Source organism: Lissotriton helveticus, chromosome 3_2 (assembly GCF_964261635.1).
Source record: "Lissotriton helveticus chromosome 3_2, aLisHel1.1, whole genome shotgun sequence".
Lineage (NCBI taxonomy): Eukaryota > Metazoa > Chordata > Amphibia > Caudata > Salamandridae > Lissotriton > Lissotriton helveticus.
Genome location: NC_136062.1, coordinates 181,140,353 through 181,166,637, shown reverse-complemented (window position 1 = coordinate 181,166,637; position 26,285 = coordinate 181,140,353). Strand labels below are relative to the sequence as shown.

General features: G+C 46.2%; 1 protein-coding gene across 5 annotated transcripts in view; it reads left to right on the top strand.

Annotated features, from left to right (window-relative positions):
- CSNK1G1 (casein kinase 1 gamma 1) overlaps positions 1–26,285 on the top strand; it is a 746,303-nt gene that overhangs the window by 333,941 nt on the left and 386,077 nt on the right. The gene's annotated exons all lie outside the window — the stretch shown is intronic.

Below are 26,285 nucleotides of genomic sequence, written 5' to 3'. Positions count from 1 at the left end.
AGGTTTCTTTTATAACCTGGTGAGGAGTTTCATTGATTTACAGAATTTGCAGGTGTGATTGCACAAATATACACATCATGTTGTGCAGTTTCTTCGATCTTTCGTAGCTTTGCCACTCTGCCCGTAGAAAACCATACCTACAGCTTCTATGGTGCACCTTTTATTGATAATTTTTATTTTATCCTGTTGTCAGTCTACTCATCTCAAACGGTTAATGCAGGTTATCTTTTTGTATATATGAAATGTATTGCATAATCACACTTCCTGAGTGAGACATGGTGTTGGATGGAGTGTCTTTTGACGTGAAGGCATCTGCTTGTAATATCAGAAATTATTTCTCCACCTTCCATCCCACATTATTTTCTTTGAGCCTTGTCACCAAGGTGTGCAGAAAGGCAACAGTATTTTATTTTGAAGGATTACTGTGCTACTTAGACTGATTATTAGTAATCACTGCTAAATTGTCTGCTTTTTCAAGTGAAAGTTGATTTCGTTTTTGTCTTAAAAATGGATCTTTTCTGATGGATACCTGCTCACCTTGAGAATTTCCCCAGGTGCCAAACTGGATCCAGAAGATTTTTTCAGTATAGCTCCAACATGCCAACCAGAGGCGGCATGCAGCTTCACCTAGGCTCCACACTGCACTGAAAGGGATGGCTGGAGTCGCATATTGGCATTACCCAAGCAGAGAAGTTACAAGGATGCCAGGGTGTGTCCCTTGGTCTCACTCCCAGTCCCCTATCTAGGAGCTGTATCCGATGCACCCTAATTTTCAAGGTCTATTGGTGACGCCACATAGATTGAGATTTAAGAATGCCATGCTCCACATCTTTGGCACCCTATCAGCTCACTCTTGTTAATATTGAAGATAGGCTCAGCTCCTTTCTCAGTCTTTGATTGTCTATAATGTATTATACTACTTATGCAGTTGATCCGTATTTGATCTAATTTCATCAAGGCACCGCTAGGCATAATTAATGTGCCATATGTTAGTGAAGGTATTATTTTAGCTTAAATAGCAGGTATAGTTGGACCTATGGCACCTACTCCATATTTGTTTGCAAAATGTGTGTCACCCCTGGTATATATCTGTGCATTTGGTAGCCTGTTTAGTAATATGTTGAGTCCAGTTTGAATCATCTTGTAGTTCAACATTGAGATACAAATAATCCTTTATGGTCTGTTTTGTGTTAATCAAACAATTATAGCTCAGGTGTGAATTACCGAAGCTCATAATTTTAGTTCTGTCATAGTAAACATTCAAATTGTTGATGCAGTTATAGCATTTTAGGCACTGAAGATCTAACAGGGTCTTTCAGAAAATACCAGGCTATCTGCCTTTGGCAAAAATCTTTGGCCTAATTTTAGAACAGGTCCATTATTAATATTTAGAGTTTCAGGAAGATCAGCACCATCAAAGGGGAAAAATAAGCTGGGCTAATGTGCATTCTTGTTTTAGTTCATTAGATGTTTGAATTCTTGGTGTCGGACCTCTTCCATCGCTTAATTTAACTTTAACTTTGGTGTATATGCATGTCAATTCTACGAAAGCTTGATCTATTCCCCAGCGAGCCAATTTATACCAATATCTGTTATGATCAACCTTGTCAAAAGTGTTAGAATAATCTATGAAGCAATCAAATAGTTTCTTGTCTTTCGTGTTTAAACGTTTTTAGCAAGGCAGTACATGGCAACAATATTATCCATGGTTGAACAACCAGCTCTAAAACCTATTTGGTGGGATTACATTTATTTTCCTTTTGCTAATTCTGCTACTTATTTATTTAACAGTTTCAAGAAGATATTGTTCATTGTAGCCAACAGAGCTATCATACCATAGCTGTTGGTTTCTAATTTCAACCCTCTTTATAAATCAGTTGTATGATAGAACCTTTCTAAGATGATGGAACTTTGTGTGTATGAAAAATGGTGTTAAATACAGCTGTCAAAAGAATAGTCCAGTGTGATTATACCTCTAATTAATTCAAATATGGTGCCATGAATCCTCTTTGTATACTTTTTGTGACTTTGATCACTAGGGCCGTACAGTTGAATTATTTGTTATTTATGTGATATTTCTCTTCACATTATGCTTTTGACTTCCAGATTTTCAGAGCCCAAAACTTATCGGAGTTCTTACTATAGACAGATTCTTAAAGTTCAGTCCGGTTATTGTTGTTGCTGTCTCACAGATAATTGATCTCTAAGTCCTCTTTTTAGTGAGCGTATCTCTTGGTCTAAGATTTGACTACTGAGCCATCTTAATGCCTTTCTTAATTTTTGTTATGTTCGCTTTAAGTTTGGGATACCTCGGTTCCAGCAGAGTTAAGATTCGTCTCTCAAGTTTGGACTCCTGTCAGCAATAGAGAGGAAATCAAATTTTCTTTTGCAAAAGAGGGTCAAATTCATACACCCTAGGTTTAGAATTAATAAAGTAGATATAGTTGATATATTTGTTTTAATAAAGAGCTGTTCCCATAGATCATCAATTTTGACAGGAAGCTAAAAGTTTCATTTAACGTTTTCATAGAGCTCATTGTAAGGTTTGCATTATCAGAGTATTTCCCGGTACAAAATTCTTTGTGCATCCATTTTAAGGTAATTAGTTGAGGTTCATGATCACTTTCCATTCTTTTTCTGTCATAAAATCTTGAACTTTAGCAAAGTCAATAAAATGTAGGAGCGTGTAGTCAATAGTTTTACTTTCGCTCATGTTAAATGTCGCATGAGTTGGATGGTCTGAGAACCTCCCATTTAAACTGCGAAACCCTAGATCATAAATTAAGATTATAATAGATCTGTTAGTTAAGTTGTATTTGAGTTGATTTGAGTGGATAAGCACTTTATTTTTGAAAATCCGATAAAAGGCATCTTTCACATCAAGGCTCGAAAATCCACTTGCATTGTCGAGGACAAGCTATTTTTAGGGAAGACTGCCCTTTCTGGTGAGTTGAAAGTCCTCTTATCTTTAGTCACAGAATAAAAAGTAAAATGTAGAGAGAATTTTGACCTCTGTCTCTGAAAGCAGAGCAAATGTGACAAAATAATAAGATTCAATGCATCTTTATTGCTCACAAAATGAAAGAGCAATAAAAATGCCTTTAAGTTTTATCTTGTCATATTTGCTGGCTTTCAGAGACAGATAAAGTCAGTTTGTCTTCCTACATTTAGTTTTCTCTCTGTGACTACAGTTACAAGAGTTTGTAAAGTGAACTGTGTGATAACTGATCTGTGCAAAGCATGTTAAATGAAAGGCTGTAAGATGTTAGGCTTTCTTTATAATATTACAATAAAAAGAGAGTGACCCTTGTGACCCGAGAGGGTACAAGTGCAACCAAAGATTTTTCCCCAGTCGTGATTTTTCTGATGCTCTTACTGACTAGAGAGCTATCAACCTTTCATTTCCTCTCATTCAACCCGCATTCTTATACTGCTCATACTATCTTAAGGAGCTGTCTGCCTGGCGTTCCCGGTCATACAGATAAGATTAGGCAAAACACATTCACACCACGAGGACCCAGTCTTAGTTTCCAGATTAACCCAAATGGGACTAGATATTCTTGAAATATGAACCTGACTATGTATATTGCGTTTACGAAAAATGTTATTTACATTTTTTATTAAAAAATAATCTTGAATATCAAGAAAACAATCAATGTGGGTGTTTGTTTGCAATTTTCAACATTAACATATACTCCTAACAACACAAACATGAAATAAAATTAAAAACACAATTTTGTGTACGGGTCCAGTTTCACAACCCCAGAAGAAACTTTTCATTTATCAATAATTAAAAAAACATTATTCGTAAGGTACAGTGAATAATACAATTTTATAAATGTGTCGAAATTATAACCCCTTAAGAAGGGATTTGTCCGTTACTTCCGGAGTAGCCCACTTCCGAAAGCGAATAGTAATATATAGGTTCTGCTATCACTTTGGTGGCCATCTTAGCCTAGTGCAATACGACTACCTACCCCTCCAACCTATCTGGGTCCTATTTAATTTGGACTATTTTAAGTTACTGGCAGTCCATTGAATTGCACACTCATTATGCGATTATGATTTAAACTTAAAAAACTCAATATTCCTTTCATTTACTAACAGATTGACGGTAAAACGAATGTCCAGTTTGACTTAAAAACTCCCGGTAAATTTACCATTTATTTAGCATTTACAATAACCCCTAAAACTTACTCTCATACGCTAATTATTTTGGATGCCGAGCTGTAAATATTAATCAGATGCCATATCTTAAAGACGAAAGAAACGGCGGCCATCTTGAAAAAGTACCGGGGTGGTGATAAAAAATTGTCAAACCTTTCTGGGGTGACGTCGCTAATGGGAATAAGGTTATTACACAATATCTTGTGGTCTAAGAACTTAATTGAGTGCACCCCTTATCAGATCTAGGTCAGTTACTTATATATATATATATATATATGTCTAGAGACAAGTTAATGGTAGCCACGCTCATATGCAAGACTCAATACGGATGTGTATATATATATATATATATATATATATATATGCAGCTTATACAGCCCCATTAATGCCTAATTTATTATAACCACTTCATAAAAATTTCAAATTAACATTTTTTTGTAATCGCAATATACATTATCAGGTTAATATTTCAAAAATATCTAGTCTCATTTGGGTTAATCTGGAAACTAAGACTGGGTCCTCGTGGTGTGAATGTGTTTTGCCTAATCTGAACTGTATGATAGGGAACGCCAGGCAGACAGCTCCTAAAGATAGTGTGAGCAGTATAAGCATGCAGGTTGAATGAGAGGGAATGAAAGGTAGATAGCTCTCTAGTCAGTGGGAGCATCAGAAAAATCACGAAGGGGGAACAATCTTTGGTTGTACTTTTTTTTCTAATACAACACTGAAATAGCTTAGAACTGTTCAAACATTTCATACATATTTCGCTAGTTACGGAGACCCATTTTTGTAATTCTGTAGTGAAAAACATTTTTATAGGATCAAAACAATTTAGAACACTTCAGTTGGTGATGTGCAAATTTTAAATATGTTTGCTGAAACCCAATATGCGCTATTTATTATCAGTAGAACTACATGTTGGTGGGAAAGTTTTGGGGGCATTTCAATGGAAAATATGCCATCTGTATATGACAGTGCACTACCACATCATGCTTTGGTAATATATTTATGAAACATGAGTTTTTAAACACGAACTGGGAATTATTACTGCTCCTGCCCAGATGATGATGTTAATATTGAACTAAGAGGCAAGCCAGGGTTCATGTGTACCCTATATATGGGCTTGATTCTTGTTCTACATAAAGCAAACATTTAGTCTAGTAAATAAACTGTTTTGTATTGCAGAAATAGTGAACTTGCATATTTGAAGGTGCCCCTATGTGATAAGGAAAAAGGCGGCTCTATAAGACAAAATATTTGCCAAGGATCACATAATTTGAGACCAGTTCACATGTCAAGTATAGTTAGGTTGAGTAGATTATTAAAGTTACTAGACCTGCAAGTCTAGTAATTCATGATTTTTCGAGCCCTGCACATTATCAAAAGCTGATGCTTGTAAAAGATTAGCATTCAAGTCCTCAGTGATGATTAGTGGTGCGCGAGAAGTTTTTTAATAGGCTTTTTAGAAGAAGAGGTAATCTCATATGATCCTTCAATATTTGAGGTGTGATGTAAATGCTGAGTATCAACAGTTTGAATTTGTCTGGAAACTCAATAAGAATAGTTAATACATTTTAGTACTACCCTCAGTTTTTTCTATTGATAGTAAGTCAACCCATTCTGTTCTTGACAGAAATGAACTCATGAACTTCATAATTAGAAATTCAGCTAAAGTCCCTTCTCCAGGTTTCTTGAAGGCAAATAATTTGGTACAAGGCAAAAAATATATCAAATCAAGTCCACTGCATTAACGTTTGCAATATAAACCATCAATATTCCATTAAGATCGGAAATTCATTCTTTGTCTTATAGTTAGGACTTGCTATTAGGAATGTTTTATTTCTTTTCTATATTTTCTGTGGAGGAATAGTGGGTCTTTATTAGTGTTTTGGCTTACAATGGGTGTTTTGCTGATAGTTTCTTGTATTTAAAGTTCACTTATTCATATAAAGTTTTACGTTGCCAAATTGAATCAGGTGTCAGGGCCTTTACAGTTTCTTAGTGATGTTATGCCTTTTTTTGTTCTAATGTATTGATATTTGTGTTTGGTTCCTTTGGAATACAAGGATATTATTCCTTGTTTCTATCCCGTATTGATAATTCTTGTACTCCGTTCCATATATAATTGGGCTATGCATCTGAGGACCAGATGGTATGCGTACATTTTTGCTTGTTTAACGGTTCTTAAACATAACTGATGAGTTCAATTGATTTTAAAGTAATTAAATTCCTGGATCAACTTGGTGATATTTTGCTTGTTTAATATATCATGACAACATTGTCAATGGCACAAAGTGAAACATTCAAGCGAGAGATTTTTTAGAGTAAGTAATGACTCATTGAATAGTTGACAGATCTGGGTATTCATGGTGTAGTGAGTTGGCAATCTCTCATGAACTTAGAAGTTTGTCCGACACCAAGTTAGTTGCCCGACGTGCAAGGTTTTGCATGCTATGATTGTAGAGGTGAGAGGTGATCCTGTGGGGACCAACTGTGACTGTTGACTAATTGTCAGTGGATTTATCGGACAGATCTGGCAATGTTTTCCTAATAGTTGAAAACCTTCTGCAATCTTTTTTAAGGTAGCAATGTATCATAAGCTTTAAAGAATAGCTGTTCCTGCCTAAATTAGGTGTATTGTTTACCCCCATGGCAAAAATGTAACGCTGTAGCGGCTACCATTGTTAATTAGGTATGATTTGATTCTTCCAAAATGGGTTTTTTTCTTTTTGTTTTGAAAGTTGTTTTTGTTCTTTATTATCAAAAAAGGAAAATGTTTGTGATTTGAAGTGCTCTCGGACAAGGTTGGTTTGCTTCTTGGCAATTGTTTTCCTGTTCAAGTTGCTTTGTTTCTTCAGTTTCCTGTTACTTAATATATTATTGAAAGCCTTCTATTGGTTCCAGGTTGTTCGTATTTGTTTTCTGCTATTACCATAGATGAAGTCAGTAATGTTGGATGTTCTATTTGATTTAGATGGTGATATGTCTAAGGTGACACTGCTCCTCAGTGGTTAAATAAGGGGTGCTACAGGGACTGTCTTTAGGCTTGGTTCAACTACAGATAAAGTTGGAGTGAAATCTGAATTAGAAAAATTAAAAGAAGTTAAGATGACGTTCGCAGAGAAGTCTGGCTGTTTGTGACTGTCATTAGACATCTGTTTGTTGTAATCCTTGCTCTTAGGAAGCTCCCTACCAGACTGACTGAGAGAATAGTAAAATAATCAATGCGTACATGACTTTGGATTTTATTTTCTACTGGGGCATGAATATTTGTCAATCATAATTTGCTCAAAATCGTTATGCATAGATTTGATGTCTGTTGCAATGGGTTTTAGAATGGGAACTTGATTGCTTATTAGGACTGTTTATTTACATAATGCTTTTGATATCTTTAGTAAGTTGCTACTTAATGCCCTCATTGTTCCTTGAACAGGGTAAGTGAACGGTGTATCCTGTGTGTTTAATTGATAAGAGGATCGGGCAGTTTATTAAGTGTTGTCAAGTTTGTTGTTGTATTGTCAATAGCTGTTCCAGGAATTTAGGACGTTATCAAACCCATCTCTTCTAAGAAGGATTGATTAATTCTCAAAGGTATCTTGCAGAATGGATGGCGTAGAATTTACATCGATTTCCTCCCTGCCATATATCGACTCAGTCATTTTTACTTTCTACTTATTGCTCTAATTATGTTGCCATAAGTGTAAACACAGCTACAGTGGTGTTAATCTGTGCAGTATTTGTCATCAAGTTCTTGTTTGGTATAACCACAGTGGAGCCAATAGTTGTATAGGCTCAGTAATGTGAGTAGTAGCATTGGTAACTAAACTGAAGCTGATTGAAGACAGTGCAAACAGTTTTTTATTGTTGTTTAAGTTTGGTTTACTTTTGTCCATTAGAGATGTTCAATTGACAGGAGGGTTAAAAAAAGAGGTAGTTACAGCCCTTCTTTCATGCTGGCAAATAAATGTTCAGTGACTGTAGAGCTGTGCAACTAGAGAATTTGATCATCCAGTGTCTACATTATCCATATGGTCAGAGATTCAGGGTTGGGGCGAGCATAGTTGTATGAAGACAGCACAGTGTGTTTTGGTTAATTGCTTGATAATGAATAAAGAGCAATAGTGATTCTCCAAATAAAATGCCATGAGAATCTGAATTTCATTAAAGACACGAAGGCTACGATTATGCATTATTCCCTTAAAGCCACTCCACGCATCACTTGAAAGAACATTATGCAATAAAACAAAATCAATCTAGAATAGTACATCCATACATTTGGAGTAGCCTGTGCACTGAACAATCTTCCTCTTTAAAACGCAAAGCTTGCTCCTTCCTTTCTTGTTAAACGATGAGTGATCAAAGGTGTAACTTGTATCAACTGTGTAACTTGTTACAGGAACTGTGCCATTGAGTATTATCTGAAAAGACTAAGAATTGTTAGTCTCAATGTAAACAAAGCTTTCAATAAAACTTTAAAATGCTAAGAAAATCACATATTCTAAATACTTTATGTACCAAATTTTTTTTCTCCATTTCATATAATCAAGAAAAAAGATCTCATCAGATTGGGATGGGAGAGCGGGATAATCTGTGTCTTTAATGAAATTCAGATTCTCTTTGCATTTTATTTGGATAATCGCTATTTCATTACAAGACCGGAGGCTACCATTAGCCTTGTTGGTAGCCCTTTAATACCTTGTCAGACATGTGTTCAGCTAGCATTGGCCCAATCTGTTCTCATAATACCTTCCAGACTTCCACCTCTCCAGAAGTTTGAGTAGCCAAAGAGAATGAGCGTGAACAGTTAGGGGAAATGTTCCATGCTGCAGAATTTGCTATCTTGTGATAGAAACTGTGGTAACTGCTTTAAAAGGTTTCAGAAATGAAAGCAAAAATTGGTCAACACCATCCGGTTGAAAATCTCATTCATATTCTCTCATACAATCCACAAAAAAATTCTTGCAGAATCAACTGTTGGATAAAATGATCCAGAAGGGGTCATAGCTCATGTAACTTACCTCTAATTTCTAAATATCTGAGGCTCTACTACAAGAGGTCAGACATAAAATAGAGGCTAGTTTCATAGTATTTGTTGTCTAATGTAAATAGCTTTTATCTGGCCATCTAGTAAATAAGGACAAGAACCACCTTAACATTCCACAAGGTTTCTTATCTTGGTCTAGGACTTCTTCTTAATCCGATGCTCCACTGGACTCTGCAAACCAAAACATGTAGATAAAAGCCCTATAGCTAAGGCCCCTTACAAACTGATCTACCAGGAAGATATCTACTTAAATAATAGGACCTTCTACAACATTCACGCTCCTTTTCAAGCACCACGGTAAACACATTTTTATTTATTCACCTTAATTTTGTTAGCTGCAGTTTCCCTGTGCCCAAGATTGCTGTGAACCAAGGACCAGGTGGTGGTAAGAAGGCACTTTGTGCTGTCAATTACCTGAAATTCAGAAGGGATTTTCCCCTACTCGGGATTGCATCATTTGTCACTTGTTTTGTTTAAAAATGTGTAGTTTTACTTGCCCGTGACAGTCTCATTTCACCTGTTGCATTGTGAATTTTGCAGTCCAAAATCTGTTGTATTTGCAAAATTGCCAGTGGCTACCTAACTTTCCCTCCTAGTTGATCTGTGCTCAGATCTGTGCTTAAAGCGATCCACCCCCAGGTCCCATTTTGTCTATGCAAGTGAGTGAAACCAGAACAACCCACCTACCCCTGCTCTGGCCCATTAGAAACAGAGATATTATACATCAGAGACCGAGCAAAGGCTGCTCTGAGACTGTAGTAGTCTGGTGTCAGTTGTTTAAACTGTTTGGAAAGGGATTGTAAAACTTGTTTATTAGCTAGGTGAGTGAGTTTATTTTATTTTTTCAAATGTATTTTTATAAAATTTTGATTGCGCAGTAATAACAAACAAGCAGAATAATAATTTTCCAAAGATCTTTGGATATTGCTTACATGCCGCTAATTAATAGTTAGTCATTAAAGGTATCTGTCAGCATAGTCAGAACCAGCATATTTCTTGTATTCTCTCCAATTCCGAGAATGGCCTTTGTCAGGCTTAATTGCATGTACTGTCGGAGTACAGACTATTACAACAAAACTCAGGTTATTTATCTGGTAACAGAATATATATCATACATGGACTAAAGTTGATGGCATTAACACAAAGCACAACACCCTGAATCTTTCCTTGTTCGAGGTGTGACATTGTAGATACATTTTACGATAGTGTACAGGCACATCGTGCAGCCTATAATCTTGGCGTAAGCATTCAGTCCACCTTTGTGCTCATAACCGTTAGCAACTTGAACCCTACCAAAGTGGAGGGTAACATATCCCTAAATTGACAAAAGCCTTTCCCTCCCCTCTAAACCAAAAGAAAGCAGAATGGTGGTGGTGTCAGATGTGCAGTGTAGTGGGCCGGTAGGCCAAATTAGAACGGAGGCACATGTTTTCGTATGAGTGGTGTCTATCTTCACCATGGAACCAGCTGGGTGTGTCACGCAGTGCATTGTTAGTGTTGGTGATTTATGACCTAGAACTGAATGAAAGAGATGCACATCTCTGATGGATGGTGGGCACACTGCTAGGGGAAGCCCCTGAGTCAGATAGGAAATTAGTGCACCCCGTTTATATTCAACATTTTTGTAGTCGTCTCTGAAGATATCCGTCACCCTCTCTAGACCAAGTATTCTCCGGAGCCGAGCTTGCCACATCGAAAGGGTGGGGGGGGCGCTGGCTTCTTCCAAGCTGCAACGATGGCGGTTTTGGCTGCCCCCAAGCAGGACCATAGAAGGGCCTTGTCTGCTTTGGTCTGGTGTGTCAGATATGGGTCCCTGATGCCAAGAAGTACCCTCTCAACAGTAGTTAGTATTGGATATCCCAAAATAGTTTTGACATAGGCTAGTATCTCTTCCCAGAAGGGTCTAAGCACAGGGCAGTCCCACCAATTGTGTTAAAAGTCGACAAGGAGGCCACAGCCCCTCCAGCACATATCCGATGTATTCGGAAATATCCTTTTAAGCTTGGTTGGGTGAATATACCAATCCATCATGGTTTTTAGGTGAGCTTCCCGCAGTTCCATGGAGTGGTTGAATCTAGCTGTGTCTGACCATACACCGGTGCATTCCCTTTCGGTTATGTCTCTCTGAGTTATTCTTTCCCACATGGCCATGCATCTCTGTTTCGGTGTGGGGGTGGAAGCTAGTAGAATCTTATATAGAAAAGAGATTGCCCCTTTCATAGATAGCCGTTTGAAAACATTTTTCAAATTTAGTCTTCTCTCGTGTGGCAGCGGCATGGATCTGAGGTGTGAGAGCCCAGTGCTTGAGTTGAAGGTAGTGATAGCGTTCCTCTGGGCCTAAATGTAATTCTCTTCTGCAGGTCTCAAAGGTTAAGATGTCATAGTTGTGGAATAGATCTTGTAACCGGAGGCATCCCCCCTCCTCCCAAGCATCAAAGGGCCCTTTGCTAAGAGCTGGTGGGAATGCTGGATTGAAGTGCATTGGCGTGTGTGGTGAGGGAAACGTGGTCCATTCAGCTCCCCCAGAAACAGAGTCCCAAGCCCTCAAAACCGTCTATGTGGGGGTGCTAATATAGGTGTTGGTTGGACTGTCCTTTTTGGGTTTCCATAATAAATCCCATATCTACCTCCCTGTAATGGCCCTATCCATATGTTACCAATGTTTTTCCAAAGCCCGTTTGGACCATTCTGTCGCTAACCGGAGTTGCGCAGCCTTGTAGTAGAGGCCAAGGTCGGGTAGTCCTACACCTCCCTCGTCTCTCGGTCGCCGTAGTATGTGAAACGGTAGGTGCTGTGTTCCACCTTGGGAGATGAAGTGAGTAATTAGGGATTGCAGTTTAGGGAGGTGGTCTCTGTCAAGTTGTATAGGCAGTGCTTGGAAAAGGTATAAGAATTTTGGAAGCACTGTCATTTTGTGAGTTTTTTTTAAGTGTTGAAAAAGCAGTATTGTTGATGGGCAACGTTTTCAGGCCTTTACCTGCAGAGCTCCAGAGTGTGGATTGAGCCTGCCTGTCTCCTATGAGATTCTGAATTGAGGAGCAGCTTCAATCCCCCTTGCCAGCAAACATTGCCTGAAGTCGCAGGCACTTTGTATAGGCTGCTATTGGATGCTACATGTGTGCACTGATTGGTGGCTGTTTCTGATGTTTCTATTGGATTAGGGTTAGAATTCAGTTTGGTTGAGTATTTGAGGATGCGAAGTGGTTGCTGATTCTATTGATGTAGGGCTTGGGGTTAGGAATCTGATTGGTGGATTAGGTTTAGGGTTTCTGATTTGTATCTGGGGGCTAGTCTTTCTATTGGACGAAGGGCTTAGGGTTTCAGTATTATTGGCTGCTGGAACCAGGGTTGGGACTAGGCTTTCTATTGGACATAGGGCTTAGAGTTTCATGCCTGATTGGCTGCTGGGACTTTGGCTGTGATTGTTTATCAGAGGCTGCTGTCCTATTGGTGGTGGTTGAAGCTTTTATTCGATATGCGAGATATCTTGAAAGCATACATGCACATAACAGCGTTTCAAGCAATAAATAAGTATGTCAACATTTAGATATTAAAACAATAAAATAGGATTTAACCCCTAAATAAAATAGCTAAAAAATTGATTAAATTGAAATTGACAATCTCTTGGTGCGAATCAACCATGAATGTTTTAAGAATTTGGAGACGCCACAAACAGTTAGAGGGGAGGTATCGGACAATAAAATTCGTAATGCGACCAAATGCCTACGTGTTCCCAGGGATCTAAATAGAGGTTTAAGCCAATATCTCCTAGGGTTAATATAGTCCGGACACTCAAAGAAAATGTGTGCCACCGTTTCCAGCCTAGAAGGACAAAGGGCACAGAAGGGCGATAATTGAGCACCGGATTTCCATTTTGACACAAAGGCCCCGATCGGGAGGGTGCCTACCCTGACCTTAAAATACAGAGCCCTATCCATTGGCAAGGTGATTAAGTCCAGGTAGGGTTCGTAGACTACCACATCCTTTATTTTCAAAAATTCTGCAGTCGAGTTACAGTGGTTTGAGTTCCCAATCAGTTGGCCAGAGACCCAGTCTCAGTAGATTTTTTTGAGGACAGCCTTTGGTGGAGCAGATTTTGTAGTCCAACCGTCCCCCAGGCCAAGCTCCCCCAAAAGATTTTTAGTGTCCCTCAGCCACTTTATCTTGGCCCAGCCTCCCATGCTCATTACCTCCGCCAGGCCATCAGCATAAGATTTTAGTTCCGGGACCCTCCATATGCGGGACCATAAGAGCAGTGGTCGAAGGCGAGCCTGATCTTTAATGCTCTTGCAACCCACGTCCAAGAGCACCGGGACTGTCGGGGTGCTCGAGGGGAGAGCTAGGAGGTCCTTCAAGAACTTGCTCTCAGCCTTGGATAGGGACTCCAAATTGCAGTGACCCCACAACTCTGCCCCATACAATGCTGATATTACGCCTCTGGCCTTATAAATCTCGATTGCAGGTCTCACAAAATGTTTTGGTGATGCTCGAAATTCCCTAAGCAGAGCACCCCCTACCTTTTTGTGATTCAGGACCATCTTGTCAATATGGGAGGACCAACTCATATTGTCAGTTATGCGTAACCCCAGGTAATCAAATTCGGAAACTTTCTCCAAGGGGACTGTGTTCAAAACAGGCGGGCGTCCTAATTTCCTTGGAGGGTGCAAAATCAGGTATTTAGTTTTGTCCACATTAATTACCAGTCCTCTGGATGAACAAAAGTCCTGGAAGCGGGTCAATAGCTTCTGTAGCCCCTGGGGAGTCTTTGAGATGAGGAGAGTATCATCTGCAAACAGCAGAGTAGGAATCCGTACTCCCCCCAGACAGGGTGCGTCCGTGGGTTCTTGCTGGAGATGCTCAACCACCCCGTTGACATACAGCGAAAAGAGTGTGGGAGCCAACACGCAACCCTGTCTGACACCCCTACAAACCGGAATCCTGTCCGTTTCCCCATTCTTCCCCCACGGACCTGGGCATAGTTGCTGGTATGAAGTTTAATAGGTAGGGACAAAATGTAGGAGGGCAACCCCATGCCCTGTAGTACCCTCCAGAGTTCCTCCCTAGGGACCAGGTCAAAGGCAGTCTTTAGGTCAATAAAGGCCAAATAAAGACTGCCTTTGCCTAGTTCCTCAACCTTCCAGTTTAAGAGTGCTAGCCTGAAAACCTGCTCAATGGTGCCCGTTCCTGAGCGGAAACCGGCCTGGAAATCAGATAGCACTCTGTTCTCGTCAACCCAATGGAGAATCCTTCCCAGAATTGCCTTTCCTGCCACCTTTTGCGTGGAATCGATCAGGCTAATTGGCCTATAATTCCCTGGGCTATCTCTGCAACCCTTTTTATAAATGGGAACGACCAGCGCCCCTCTCCATGAGTCTGGTACTGGGCCACCCTTCAAGATGTCATTCAGAAGCGCAGAAATTACAATGCCCCAGTCAGATGGATATGCACGCAAAAGCTCTCCTGGAAGCCCATCCGGTCCTCCAGCTTTCCGTGGTGCCACCCACTTTATAACCTTCTCTACCTCCCGTGCCGTAAAAAGGTCAGGAGTGACATCCCCTAGCGAGGGGGTGAGTGCGGCTGGGTCACTTAGGGGCCCTTCTACCAATGAGTATCGGGCCCCAAAGTGTTTTGACCAGCTCTGGGGAGGGATGTTACAAGTCCTCAATGTCTCGTCGGGTCTGTTACGGGAGCCCACCAGATTCCAAAACCCTCTTGCGTCCTTACTTTTGCTGGCAACCAGTAAGTCCGCCCAGAACTTTTCCTCCCATTCATTCTTGGCAATTTGGAGGGTCCTAGAGTAAGTCTTTCTGGCCTCCCTGATCTTGATTTGCGATTTGGATTTGACTGCCTCTACCAGTCTGGTCTTCATCACCCTACATGTGTGGGTGTACCATCCCTTGTCTTTCACTTGCCTTTCTTTGGTCCCTGATCTACTTGAGTGAGCAGTGAACAGATTAGTTAGGGCCTCAATAAGATCGCAAAAGGCCTCACAGGCCGCCCCCACCGCTCCCGTAGTGGTCCCCAGATTTAATTGTGCTAGAGCTAGGATATGGGTTATTGCTGCAACCTTCTCCACAGAGAGGGCGAGTTTCGTCCACTTCATTCGTCTCCCACAAGGTGATACTTGCGACTCGCCCAGGTCTGCTGTGGAGGAGGGAGCAGAGCCTCCCCTGCCGGCTAGCCACCAGGAGACTAAAGTGAGGGAGAGTAGGTTGTGATCGCTCTCTACTGAGGGGACCACAACCATGTCCCTCACCGAGTTCCACAAACACACATCAAGCAAGATGTAGTCAATTCTTGATGTGTGATTGGGCCTGTTGTAAGTGTGGACCCCCCCCCCTTATCCGATTCTGACCTCCCGTTTAGGGCCCTCAGATTGAACTCCATACTTAGGGTAAACACCTGTAAGACTACCTCTGTCCACCTCTTAATGGGAGCTATCTCTAGGGCGGGAATCCCCCTCCTAACATCCTCTTCATCCTGGTCCAGGGAAACGTCCGAGCCTAAGGGCTCGAACGTACAATTAACATCACCAGCAACCAGGGTGCAGGCCTTGTATGGGGTTGATCTTAAGAGGCCCTCCAGAAGTGCAATTGTTGGGGACTGCCTTCCCCCCTTTGTACCTCGTGCATAAATATTGTAAATATTCAGAATGGCACGGCCCCTGGAGTCCTTCAAGATAATATTAAGGAGGTCCAGGCAACCGGTCTGGTGCTCCACTATCCTACAATTCAATGAAGCAGCAACCCAGATGAGGAGGCCACCAGAAGGGCGCCCCCTCCCCGATTCTGAGCATACTGCTGGGATAAAATAGGCCGAATAACCCACCTTATGGGTGGGCTCCGTGCTCCATGTCTCCTGGAAAATGCATATGGAATGTTCGTCCACCAATGCATTCCAGTCGGGCAGTGTCAGCTTCCTTGAAATTCCAGCAACGTTCCAGCTGAAGACCTTAAAGACTGGGTCCGTCACAGCTGGGACGCTGCCGAATACAAGGTCATGACAAGGGGCCGCCTCTTGCGGGTCCACCGACATTCCATATACGCCAGTAGTTTCATGAGTCTCTACCATTCCCCCGACATCGAGTAGTAAGGAATGGGTTTTGACTGGGGTTGGGGATAAGGGCTGCTCTGTGGTAGAGGGTGAAGACTCACTCAACTCCCCCTCCACCATCCCACCCTTGCCCTCAAGTCAATAGCCCCTGGAGCCCCAGGTCATCTCCGGTCACCCAGCTTGGAGATAAGACTGGAGCGCCACAGAACAACACGGGCCTCCACTAGGGCCATAGCAAGTCTCCTTAATGACAGGCCTGAAAGTTAACAGGCCTAGGGTAAAAGTAAGTAAAATCCACTGCTCTGACACCAGGACCATCCACCTCTTGGTTTTGGCCGCAAATTATCTTCGCCACTCTATTATCCTGGAAATTAATGATGATACAATCTCCCTCCAGTCGCTTCTTGCCCTGTCCCACCCAACCTACCCTGCGGACACTGAGAATTAATCCATCCACACCTATTGGAAGTGGTTTGTTTGTTTGTTTTTAACCAGTGGAGGCTCTTGTTTTTTAGGGCCTGGTGGGTCTCAATCTGGTTAGCCTTCAGTCGTGGGACATTGACAAGCACTACTACATAAGGATGGCAATCAGGGGGAAGATTAACCGGAAGGCTCCGTGGGGTGGCCTTTGGGGGAACAACTACAGTAGTCAGATGCCAAATTGCATCTGGCGACCTTAGCTGGTGGTGCTGGCCCGACCCCCTTGCCATTGACACTCGGCTGGGCAGCTTGGCTGCTCTTGACCAAACCCGCACCGGCCGGTGTCTTTACCTGAGGTGGTTTCTTGTGCTGATTTTTGGGGACCAGGGGGGGATTTATTTTTGTATGAGGGGCAGGTCCTGGCTTAGAAGTGAGAGGGACCAAGGGGGCTAAAGATGAATCCTTGGAGAGTGCTACCTCAGGGAGAGGAGTCGACATTGGTACAACCTGCACAGGGACAGGAACTGCAGACAATCCTTTTCCCATGTTCCTTCCCGTGGTATCCTCACTTACTCTAGTCTGATGTTTAATAAGGGTCTTGAGTGAGAGAAAATTATCAAGGGTGGATTGTTCAAATTTGTCCAGTCTCGCCCCCAAACCCTTGAGTTGATCCGTAATCGGGTGCAATAAATTTTTAAACAGATCCTTAATTAATTTGAGGGAATCAGGTTCTAGGGGAACGGCTACCCTATCATGGGCATTAGGATGTACGAGCAAAGTATCAGGAGAAGTTCCCACAGCGGGAGGCTCCCCAACCCTACCATTGTGTGCTGGTACTAGGCCATTTTCTGCTTTTGACCCAATCCCCCTTTGCCCCTGCTTTCTAGGGCGCTTGTAGAGTCTGGCATGACTACCTTTGCGGGAGCTCGCAGTCCTTTTCGCCTGTTTAGTGGTGCCTTGGGACAGACCGGGCAGTCGCGGCTCCATAGGAGGAGCCTGATGTAACAGTGGAAAGGTCTGGCCGATGGCGGGGCACAGTGGGGCATGAGAGTTCGTTTCCCCTGCCACCTCGATGCCAACCACCACTGGCAAAAGAACAGCAAGATTCTCTAATCTTTCTATACTTGCTCCTATTGCCGACAACCGAGGCAGCACTGGTGCATCTGGGGGGTGGAGAGATGAAAACCGAACAGAAGTTGGGGACAAAGCCTGAGCCACAGCACCAAGGGAGGAGCGTCTAGCTGGTAAGTAGACCTCAGAGAGGCGACGTTCGGTCATCACGATCTCCTTCTCAATGACCGCTGCTACTTTGGTTATGAAACGGTCCATAGTTCCTGTTGTAGAACTCCCTGCCGCTCCTCCCTCTCCCCCACACCTGATCAATTTCCCGGAACGGGTAGACATAGTGGGGTATACTCCCTCTGCCACAGTCACGCAACCTACCAGGTCCACAGGCAAGATGTTAGGGACGTGGCCCAGCCCAGCCTCTGTCAGCCCCTGACTGCCACAGACTGCCCGCCCTTTGCCCGGGCTTCGCTCGGTGTCCCGCTCGCGTCCCGCTGCGCGATTGACGATCCTTGATGAAAGGGCGTTGCGGGCGGGGGGCGTGGTGACCAGGGGGCGGGGCGGCACTTGCTGGCGATACGCTGAGCCTTCAGGTCAGTGTAGTTGGAGTTTTTTTTTTTTTTTTTTTTTTTTGGTGTTCAAATCTGCTTTATTGAAATAAACATGTCATGGTACACAGCTTGGATCGCCTACAACCCGGAGGCCGGCAGCGGAAGAGGATGAACAGTACACAGCCCAGTAGCCGGCATCCCGGGGGCCCGGCGGCACTCTACATACTCATAGGACTCTGGTGTCGCGCCCGGTGGTGTAGGAACATATAAGGATGAACAGCAGTCGAACAGTGTCTTTGAGCAAGAGAAAGAGTCTCACTCTGAATGTCGTTTTGTTTTCGTAACTCTGTAAAAACAAGAAACATAACATCCCAACCAGGTAATAACTAAGAGGCAGTGCTTGGCTGTGTAGTAGTGATGAGTGATAGTGGTGTAGTGTGGTGTCTCGGGCAGGTAGTGGCGTGTGGGAGCTATGGTGTCCAGAAACCTTCGTCCCAGTGCTGTAGAAGCCAGTAGAGTGCCACCCCAGAAAAAAGAATGAGAAAGAGAAAAAAAAAAAAAAAAAAAAAAGAACTCTGGGTGCCTAGGGATATCGCCCGCTAGAGGCGTGAGCACGTGTCGCGAGTGCGAGGGAGGGTGTGCATGCTCAGAGAGGAGGAGGGGTCAGGTCGATCGAGGCAGGGCAGCACACATCACCCGGAAGATCGCGAGGAGCAGGAGGGTGCACACAGAGAGGGAGGGCCGAAAGCCATTTTAGAAGTTATAGGTTAAGGTCCGGGAGAGAGTTCGGGGTGTCGTGGGGAGGCAGGTAGGGCGTCCGCCTGTGCGTCGCCGTCTGAGCGCCTGAGCAGGTAGTGCACCAGAGGGTCCCATATGTCCCTAGGCCGACATGCGAGAGGCAGCAGCTCAGCAAAGGTGGCATGCTGATCCTGACAATAAATCAAATCCGCAAGCCAGTCCTTGAACTTGGGCGCCCTGCCCCTACTCCAGCGGCATGCCACACGCCGCTTGGCCAAGAGCAGAGCAGTGTCAACAAATTTTCTGCAATCTCTAGGGATTTGCATCGTGTAACCAAGGATGGCTATCAGAGGATCCGCAGGTATCTCCTCTCCTACCATTTCCGCAAGGGCTTCCATTACCTGTCGCCAGTAGCTGGCAATCTGGGGGCAGGCCCATGCCAGATGAAGAAAATCAGCATGGTCGGAACAACACCGCTCACAGCGATCATTATCAGCCAACCCGAACCTGTGTTTTCGGACCGGCGTGTAGTATATCCTCTGAAGGAATTTATAATGAATAATTTTCAGTCTGCAGCTGGCAGAGATGCGAGAAGTCAGCGTGCAGCAGTGTGTCCACTGGTCGTCTGAAAGATCGAGAGCAAGTTCAGCGGACCAGTGTAGCCGGGCAGCGGAGACCTGCTCTGGGGCAGCAGCGCGGAATTGGCGGTAGAGCCCAGAGACCAGATGGGTCCCGTCCTGCGACCCCAAAAGGAAGTGCAGCGGAAGTAGTATCTCAGGCTCATCAGGGTAGTTGGGAAGGACATCACGCATCCCCGCGCGTAGCCGAATATAGTAGAAGAGTTCAAGGGGCGTAGGCTTGTGAGTCTTAAAAAATAGATCAATGGACTTGAAACGATGTTCATGAAACAGATCCCCCCAGCAGGCGACAAGCAATTTGTCGCAGAGCCGGTGGAAACCCAGTTCTGATAACAAAGAAAGTTGTGGATGGTAGGTGAGCGGTAATTTGGGGGAGTAGGGCAGCGGGCATGCCAGTCTCCTAGCGATACGGCGCCATGCATCTAGAGTGCAGGAGACCGAAGTATTCGATGTCGTGATAGATGTCTCAGGACAGTGTAGCAGGCCGTTGAGCGGGAGCGGGTGTACAATCCAGTCCTCCACCGCTATATGCGGCAGGAAGGGAGCAGGAGCCATCCAGTGGTAGGCAAAGTGTGCCTGCGCGCACTGATAGTATGTTTCAAAATCAGGGATATCAAATCCTCCTCTGTCATAGGGAAGAGTCAGTGTCGACCACTTTAAGCGGGGAGATTTGCCACCCCAGAACAGTCTGCGCAGCTCCGAACGGAGTGTCTTGAAGAAGAAGGCACCTGGGTAATAGGGGATATTAAGAAAAAGGTACAAAAAGCGGGGCAAAATCACCATTTTTATAAGTGATGCTCTCCCAGCCATGGAGAGCGGTAGCGTGATCCATCTATCGACGGAAGCAGTCAATTTGGTCATGGCTACCCCGTAGTTGGAACGTATCGTCTCGTCCTTATCCCGAGAGATACGGATTCCCAAGTAGCGGAGATCATCGCGGCACCATGCTAACGGGTAATCAAGAGGGAAGGCGTGTACCGCATCTGTAAGAGGAAAAAATTGCGACTTGGCCCAGTTGATGTGTACACCTGATATCCCTCCGTAGAGGACGAACTCCCGAAGCAGGGGATTGAGATGCGTGTCCGGATATTTGACGTACAATGTGATATCGTCCGCATAGAGAGACACATCAATTTGTCGCTGCAGGCATTGTACCGCTCCCGCTCGGTGTAGTTGACGTAAGCGACAGGCGAGTGGCTCAACCGCAAGGGCAAATAGCAGAGGAGAGAGCGGGCAACCCTGTCGGGTGCCTCTCGTGATGGTGATGGGTTGCGACAACCTTCCGTTAATTAACACCCTCGCCGTGGGGTCCGTGTATAAGAGGCGAACCCAGGCTAAGAACATTTTAGGGAATCCCATTCTAGCTAGGACCGAGAAGAGGTAGGGCCACTCGACAGAGTCGAACGCCTTGGTGGCGTCTAGGAACACAGCCGCCACTGGGACGTCAGGGTGTACCGTGCGGAGCAGGGAGAAAAGGGTGCGAAGATTATGAGATGTGGATCTACCCGCAACGAACCCAGATTGATCGGGCAGAACAAGTCTGGTCATGAGCAGCGAAAGCCGAGTAGCAAGGATCTTGGCGAGGATTTTAACGTCGCAGTTTAGGAGAGAAAGCGGGCGGTAAGAGTCACAGGAGGTAGGGTCTTTATCCGGCTTCAGGAGGGAGGTGATGACCACTTCTCGCATAGAGCCGGGAAGTATCCCATCAGCGAGGGACTCGGTAAAGACCTCGCGGAGCACGGGCGCCATGACGTCTATGTAGGCTTTGTAGAACTCTGCCGTTATACCGTCGAGCCCCGGAGCTTTACCATTTTTGAGGGACATAATGGCTTCACGAACCTCGTCCAATTCGAACGGTGCCGCAAGAAACTCCCTGTCGCCATCGCTGAGCCAGCAGAGCGCCACGGCATTGAGGTATTCAGCGTATGGCACGTCCATCTCTGCCGTGGACGTATAGAGCGACGAGTAATGCGTCGTGAATGCGGAGAGTATCGCATCCGACTCTCTGATAGTAGCGCCGGATTCATCAGTAAGCACTAGTATATTGGTGTGCACCCGTTCTGGACGTGTAATCGCAGCTAGTACTTTACCAGGCCTATCCCCCTCGCAGTATTTCCGGGCGACCCAGTGTTTACCCCGATATTTTGCTTCTCTGGCCGCCTCCTCCTCATATTTAGACAGTGTTTCTCTGAAAGTCGCGTGTAGTTGCGGGTCAGTGTCTGATGTCATGCGGAGTTCCAGTTCTCGCAGGTCCCTGTCCAGTGTGGTGATGGTGTGTAGGATAGCACGCAGTACCCCGTGACCCTTTGAGATGCAGAACCCCCTGATAGTGACCTTGAAAGCCTCCCATACATGTTCGACTGACTCCACCGAACCCTTATTCCTAGGAAAGAAATCCTCGATTTCCTCGCCCAGCTCAGTGCGAAATAGGTTATCGAGGAGCATATCAGGACGCAGTCTCCACTGCGGCCGCGTGCTGTCCCATCCAGGAGTACGGAACTGCAACTTGACAGGGCTATGGTCAGAATAGGTACGAGGCAGATGGGCCACCCCCAATAATTCTATAGCAATGTCTCTGTTAACTAGGCAGTAATCTAAGCGCGCCCATGTCCCAGTATGAGATGTGAAGTGTGTACCCTCCCGTCCAAGGGGATGCAGGTGTCGCCAGGCATCCAAAAGTCCCCCCTCCTCCACAACCCCCGTCAGTGCTTCTCGGGCCCCGGGCTTGTAAGAATTAACTCCATCCGCTCTGTCTAGGGGGGGCGCCAGCGCCAAGTTAAAGTCACCACCCCAAATAACATGTCGTGCCCCAACAGCCACAATCCTACCCCACAATGTGGAAAAAAAGGCAGGTGAATCGACATTCGGTGCATACATTGACACAAACAGATAGATGTCGTGGCCCACCCTACCCCACAACAAAGCATAGCGGCCTTCTTTGTCCACCTCCTCCCCAAGGCGATGAAAAGGCACTCCACGGGCAACCAGCACTACAACACCCCTTGCATAGGTCGAGTAGGAGGAAAAAGCACGAGCGCAAGCCCACTTTGACGCAAAAGAAACTGCACTTCGCGCAGGCAGATGGGTCTCCTGCAGCATGGCAATCTGCACATGATGTCTATTCAGGTAGGCAATGACATTTCTGCATTTTTTAGCATCATTCAATCCTCGGACATTCCATGATAAACATGTCAAACGCGCCGTCGCAGTCAAAGCAGCCATGGACACAGCAACAGTATAAGTAAGAGCGCCCGAGGGGGTCGCATTATGACACCACACCCTCCCCTCCAGCACCAAGTCATACTCCAGGCAAGCAAATATATACACAGTTTAAGCACAATTAGCCTCAAGAACGCTAACCCCCCTCCACCCACCCCAGCATCCCAATCATGCCGGAAGCCATGGAACCCACCCACGTAACCCTCCCCCCTCCCCCTCTCACCCAACTTTAGTAGCGCAAACAGCGTAAAACGCAACAATGCAATGGGGGACACCCGACAGGGGTACAACATAGAGCGCGCGCTGCCACTACCCGATCCTTAGCTCCAGAACTATACCGCCCTCGGTGGAGACTAGGGCCGAGACAGTGGTCCTTGGTGTACGTTACCACTGGGGTGCAAGGTTCATACAGGTCCAGTACTCGTGCAGCATCCCAGTTATTAGAGTCCAATACGTCGTCAGCAGGCAGGTCAGTGCAATGCATACGCAGCTCATAGCGTGCAGTGATAGTTAGTCATCGTGATGCACCGGAGGTAGGTCAGCATTCTCCATTTCGTCCACAGGCTCTCGGTCGTCCCTGCGTGCCCTTCGGATCTTCTTCAGGAAGTCCTCAGCTTTTTGCGGGTTTGTAAAAAAAGCTTTGCTTACCCTGATGGGTGACTCGGAGCTTTGCAGGGTACAAAAGGGCATAGTCTATTTGAGCGTCCCGCAGTTTTTTCTTCACTGGAAGGAACTTGCGCCGTTCGTCCTGAACCATCGGCGTAAAGTCGGGGTAGATGGAGAAAGTGATCCCATCATACTGCAACGATCTTTGAGTCCGAGCAGCTCTGAGGGCGGTATCACGATCGCGATAATTCAAGAGACGAGCAATTATAGGCCTCGGCGGTAAACCAGGCTGTGGCACGGGTGCCAGGGAGCGGTGAGCCCTCTCCACAATGAACTGAGGCGAGAAGGCCTCCTCCCCGATCGAGCCCCTCAGCAATTTCTCCACGTACAGTTCCATCCTGCCCGTGGCCGTGGATTCCGGCACATTTGTAATGCGAATGTTGTTTCGGCGGCTGCGTGCCTCTAAATCCTCGTTCTTTGCCGCTATGATACGAAGCAGGTTGTCCATCCTGGCCAGTTGCGTCGTATGGGTCGTGGCTACATCAGTGTTGTCAGAGATCCTCTGCTCCGCAGTCGTAATACGCTCTTCATGGCGGTCAACTTTGTGAACCAGGGCGTCCAAACGGGCCGTGACTCCGTCCACTTTTTCCACAACGGTGGCGAAGCCTTGACGCATCTCCTGCATCAGGTTGGTAAGGTCCACAGCAGGGGCCGGAGGTGAGGAGGGCTGCGGAGATGGCGCGCTGGGCCCCGGGTTCATCTGCGATGATGTGGCGTTTTTGCGCGCGCTGTCGAAGCTCAATTTGGGCTGGCGAGTCTCAGGCCGCCCCATGACAGTGTCCGGAGGCGAGCGATGGGCCACTATGAGGGCGGACAGTGCAATCCAGCGCAGGTGCAGGCCTAGCAGGAAGGATGGGGCCAGCGGGAGGCAGGAGGATCACAGGCTCAGGTATGTCCCCATAGACAGCAGGAAGGACGTCTCCAAAGAGAAGCGCTATGCAGCCTTCGAGGCAGTGGGTGAGGATCCGGTCAGGAGCACGCAGTCGCAGTCACAGGCGCCCCCAGCACACAGCCAGGTGGGGAAAGGGCCAGGACTCCGCAGGTAGCAGCAGACAGCAGGGGCCAGGCCAGACGGACAGAAAGCGGCTATCAGCAGCCGCGTGACGTATTTTGCAGGTCGGCACCCCACACGTCTCAGTAGGGCGCCGGCGAGTGAGGCGGGATGTGGCAGGGGGCACCTCTCGCAGGGGGGGCCGGTCTCAGACCCCCAGAAGGCAGATCCGAAGGTCCGCGCCGCACAGGCCGGGGTCCGCGGCAATGCAGACGACAGGGATGACAGACCCAGGGGGCCGCAGCTCCACCCGCTGTGCGGGGAGCGTCCCCCCCTCAGCGCCAACAAGGTGAGTCCGCGAGCGCTTGGGGAGGGGGGGGGGGCAACGGCGATCGCCTACCTGCTCGGCAGCCTCCGCACACCGCCCCGGAAGGATCGCGAAGAGAGGGTCCTGGCGCGGCCTTGGGTCCTCGTGGCAGTCCCCGAGGTCGCGTGATCGCGGTGGCACAGCGCCCGCTCTCCGCAGCTCCGGAGCCCAAGTCGGGCAGAGTCCAGCAGCTTGTAACTCCGGCCCCAGAGCCCACAGCGGCTCCAAACTTGAAACGAGTGTGGGGTTCAATACCAGGATGCAGGATCCAGTCTTTTTAGGGTGTTACAGCACCCCGTGGCATAGGATCTATGAAGGATGCCTGACCAAGGAGCGGGAGCTGCACGTCTAAGCAGCCATTCCGCAAGCGCGCCCTCTAGCGCCCAGTGTAGTTGGAGTTACTGCCGCTGCTCCGCTTGCTCCACCTCCACGCCGCGCCTGGAAGTCAGCAGCTCCTCAGCACACAGGAGAGCCACGCTGCCCCTTGCTGACCGCAAAAAGCTGCACCCGCGGAGCGGATGCGGCGAGCGGTGAAAGCAGTCAGCGGTAGCCCTTGAGATGAGGGAAGAGCAGGACTCGGTCGAGGGTCCTGATCCCGGTCCACACGTCGTCACCCACAGGTATGGTGTCCCGCTTGATTTCCAGCGACGCCTGCTTTTTGGCGCCGGGCGGGGGGCGTGGTGACCAGGGGGCGGGGCGGCACTTGCTGGCGATACGCTGAGCCTTCAGGTCAGTGTAGTTGGAGTTACTGCCGCTGCTCCGCTTGCTCCACCTCCACGGCGCGCCTGGAAGTCAGCAGCTCCTCAGCACACAGGAGAGCCTCGCTGACCGCACGAAGCGGCACCCGCGGAGCGGGTGCGGCGAGCGGTGAAAGCAGTCAGCGGTAGCCCTTGAGATGAGGGAAGAGCAGGGCTCGGTCGAGGGTCGAGGGTCCTGATCCCGGTCCACACGTCGTCACCCACAGGTATGCTGTCCTATTGGTTCTAGGGCTTAGGGCTAGTGTTATAAATGTTTAGGGTTCCCATTGGATGAAGATGGTCACCTAATTACTAGGGCTCTTTAAACTTACGGCTCAGGGTGTCTCAGCCAGGGAATCGAGGTTAAGGACGGAGAGGATGAGGGCAGTTGCCTGTTTGAGACTGGTTCGGACTAGGGCCAGAAATGCTGCTCAATTTTACAAGCACCAGCACTCACCCTACCCCATCCACAACCAGAGTAACACTCACAGCACATGTACTCTACTCATTTACTACAAAGCAGTTACACTATCGCCAAAGCACGTCCTCCAAACCGTCTACGAATAAATGCTCGATCGCGCTCTGAAAACAAACGTCACATCTACAACCTTCTCACGGACACAAAACCT